Genomic DNA, 3,830 nt, shown 5'->3' with positions numbered 1-3,830 from the left:
TTTTGGTTTTAATTGAGACTTGTTGTTGGTTTGACAATGATTTCTACTTTTAAACTAAAGTGTGGTTTTGTTTTCTCCATGGATTCTGAGTAGTTTTCCTTATCTTTCTTCTTAAAATGATAAGTAAGTAAGTGTTGGATGGAAATTGTGGAGAGAATTGATCTTTAATGTTGGAAGAAATTGTGATGATTTAAATCCATGTACTTCATTTACTTCTTGAGTTGGCCAATCCAGATGTTAAAACTTGTTGTGAGAACATATAAGAACCGAGCTGGTATTGTTTCAGTAAACAATTAGAAAGAATCACATGAGGTTGTACGAATGAGAATGTAGTTCATATGATTGTGTGCAAATAAATAAGGAAATATTCATTGAAGGGTGTAGAGTTAGAGGTCTTTAAAGTGACAGGTTAAGGCCCCCAACTTGGTTTATTCTTTTAAGTTCTGATACGAGATGTTAGCCCCCAGGTGGAGGGAATCGAGGAAATTCTAGAGCGAGAGCTAGTATCTTCCCTGCCTAGCCGGTCTTCAGAACTATTCAAACTTTAAATTAGCCAATGTTCTTTATAGAATCTCTAGTAAGGGTAAAAATTATTATTTCTCCTATTTGGCACAACACAATATGCATACATCCACAACATAATTCCTATACTTATTACTGATTCATGATAAGGAGAAAGATATTTTCATATTTAGTGTTTTTCTTCTACAAAAACTCATGTTTTCTTTTTAAGTATGTACTGTTTTTGTCAAAATATTAAAATTACCAAAAATATTTAAACTTTCTTCACTCCAAAAGCGTCTTTAGTTTAAATATATATCTTTTTAAAAATAGAAATTTTTCCAAAAAGTATATATTACATATCTTCCCTTTGGGTTCGATATTCAGGTCTTAATAAAAAAGTCCTATATTACTTGATAATGATTCGTATACTTGCGTACTATCCCAATATAAATTAAAAGTTAAATTCTTATTTTACTTCAAAATCAAGTTTTTGGTTTTTTTGTAAAATAAGGAAATTTAAGTGAAAAATATAAACAGAATTATTGTTATACTGTTGCATATAAGCAATTATCGAGGATCAAGTTTTTGGCGCCGTTGTCGGGGAAGAGAAGTGAAAATTGTAAAGAATCTACTGGTTTAAGAGAAAATTTCTATTTTTAGAAAGTCTTATTTAAACTTTAAGTTATTGTATTTTATTTTGTGTGTGTTTAGTTTATATTATTTTATGTTAGTGTATGCATAGTTCAGGTTATGAAAGACTAGTGCCCTATGATTCTGAATTAGAGAAAACTATTAGAAAAATCAAAAAAACCAAAAAAAATTAAAAATCTTAAAAAATCCAAAAAAATTACAGAAATGGCTAACCAAAATGATCAAAATGTTGAAATTCATCAAGAGTTTAGACTTTTAAGAGAATATGTCAACCCTACTATAGATGAACTTCATTATAGTATTGAAAAACCTACTGCAGTGGCTAATTCATTTGAGCTTAAACCTGCTATTATCCAAATGGTATCAAATAATCAGTTTGGGGGATCACCAACTGAAGGTCCAAATTTACATTTTGCCAATTTTCTAGAATTGTGCACTACATTTAAATATGATAGTGTATCAGATGATGCCATAAGACTTAGGTTATTTTCTTTCTCACTGAGGGATAAAGCTAAGATGTGGTAGAATTCTGAAGCACCTGGATCTATCAGAACTTGGGGTGATTTAGCACAAAAAATCCTTGCTAAATATTTTCTACCATAAAAAACTATAAACCTTAGAAATGATATTACATCTTCTAATTAGTTTTAAGAGGAATCTATTTACGAAGCATGGGAAAGATTTAAAGAACTCTTAAGAAAGTGACCACACCATGCTATACCAGATTGGTTAATAATTCAAACTTTTTATAATAGATTAGTTGGATCGCTTAGATCAAATATCAATGCCTTTGTTGGTGGTTCATTGATGTCAAAACCATTTCGTGACACCTTCGCTTTAATTGAAGAAATGACTACCAATAATTTTCAGTGGCATTCTAAGAGGGTGAATCCTAAGAAAGTAGCCAATATTCATGAAACTGATGTATTTACTATGTTAGCAAATCAAGTTGCTGCAATTTCAAGGAAGTTATACCAATTTGGAATGAATTTTCCTCAACCAATTTTCATGATTAAAGAGAATTCATTAGGACAAATGGTAGATTCTCAAGCATCATTAGAAACTTTGAATGCCATAAATAATAAGCATAATAACCCTTATTCAAATTATTATAACCCAGGTTGGAAAAACCATCCCAAATTTAATTGGAATAACAATTCGAGTAGTAATACTCAGCAATGGTGACAACCAAGTAAACCCATTGGGAAACTAGAACAATCAAGAGAATAATAATTATAGATCTACTTATCCTCCAGGTTTTAATAGTAATACACAATTTAAGGAGAATAAGTTGTCTATAGAACAAGTGGGGTTACAAATAAGAAATCAATTACAAAGTCAGGGAGCTACAATTAGAAATATTGAGAATCAACTTGGGCAAATAGCAAATTCATTAAGTAATAGATCCCAAGGAACACTTCCTAGTAATACTGAATTAAATCCAAAAGAGAAGAATAAAGAGCAAGTAAAAGCCGTTCAACTTAGAAGCAGAAGAGAGTTGGAAGGTAGGTTCAAGAAGAAATTGAAGTTGAGAGAGAAGAAATTGAAGAATTAAAAGAGGACGCTCCAAAAGATTTTGAAAGACCTGTTTCTCCAATAAAAATTGATTTGGAAAAACCATAACCTCTATTTCCTCAGAGACTTCATCAGCAAAAGTTGGATAAGCAATTTTCAAAATTTCTGGAAATATTTAAGAAGCTTACAATTAATATTCCATTTGCTGAAGCATTAGACAAATGTCAAGCTTTGTAAAGTTTATGAAGGATATTCTTAACAGGAAAAGGAAGTTTGAAGATAATGAGAGTGTTGCACTTAGTGAGGAGTGCACTACTATAATTCAGAAAAAGCTTCCTGAAAAGCTTAAAGATCCTGGAAGCTTTACAATTCCATGTGCAATAGGAGAAATATTTTATGGGAAAGCTTTATTGTCGGCACTATTTTTGGTGTGGGGTTTGCCCGTAAGAAGCTGTCGGCTATCGGAATTGAAATACTGTAACTCTGCAGTTAGCAGATCATTCGATAATATACCCTAAAGGAGTTATAGAAGATGTCCTAGTTAAAGTGGATCAATTTATCTTTCCTGTTGATTTCATTATGCTAGATATGGAGGAAGATAAAGAGATACCTATCATTTTGGGGAGACCTTTCCTAGCTACATGAAGAGCAATCATAGATGTCCAGTAAGGGAATTAACAATGCACATCAATGATCAAACTGTTTCATTCAATATTTCAAGATCAATGAAATATCCTGCAAAAGATAAAGATGATGAATGTTATATTATAACATATCTAAGTGAATGCCATTTCAAAACAACTTATGAAGAAAATTTTGAAGAAAAAGATTTGGAACACGATCAATAAGAGGAATTAGATCGATGTGAAGAACTTTGTAAGGAAGATTCAAACTATGTTCGAGAAATTTTTGAAATTTTGGACACGATAGACAAAGATAAATCATTTTGTTCATCAACTGAAAAACCTCCAGAACTTGAGTTGAAGTTACTTCCTAAAAATTTAAAATATTCCTTTTTAGGAGATTCCTTTACTTTACGAGTTATAAATTCCTCAAAATTAATGATGGAAGAAGAAGAAAGGTTGATGAAAATTTTGAAAATTTTAAGAAAGCCTTTAGACGGACAATTACTGATATTAAAGGAATCAGTCCTTCAATTT

The sequence above is a fragment of the Phalaenopsis equestris genome, unplaced genomic scaffold (assembly GCF_001263595.1).
Source record: "Phalaenopsis equestris unplaced genomic scaffold, ASM126359v1 Scaffold204320, whole genome shotgun sequence".
NCBI lineage: Eukaryota > Viridiplantae > Streptophyta > Magnoliopsida > Asparagales > Orchidaceae > Phalaenopsis > Phalaenopsis equestris.
Note: the sequence above shows the minus strand (reverse complement) of the source record.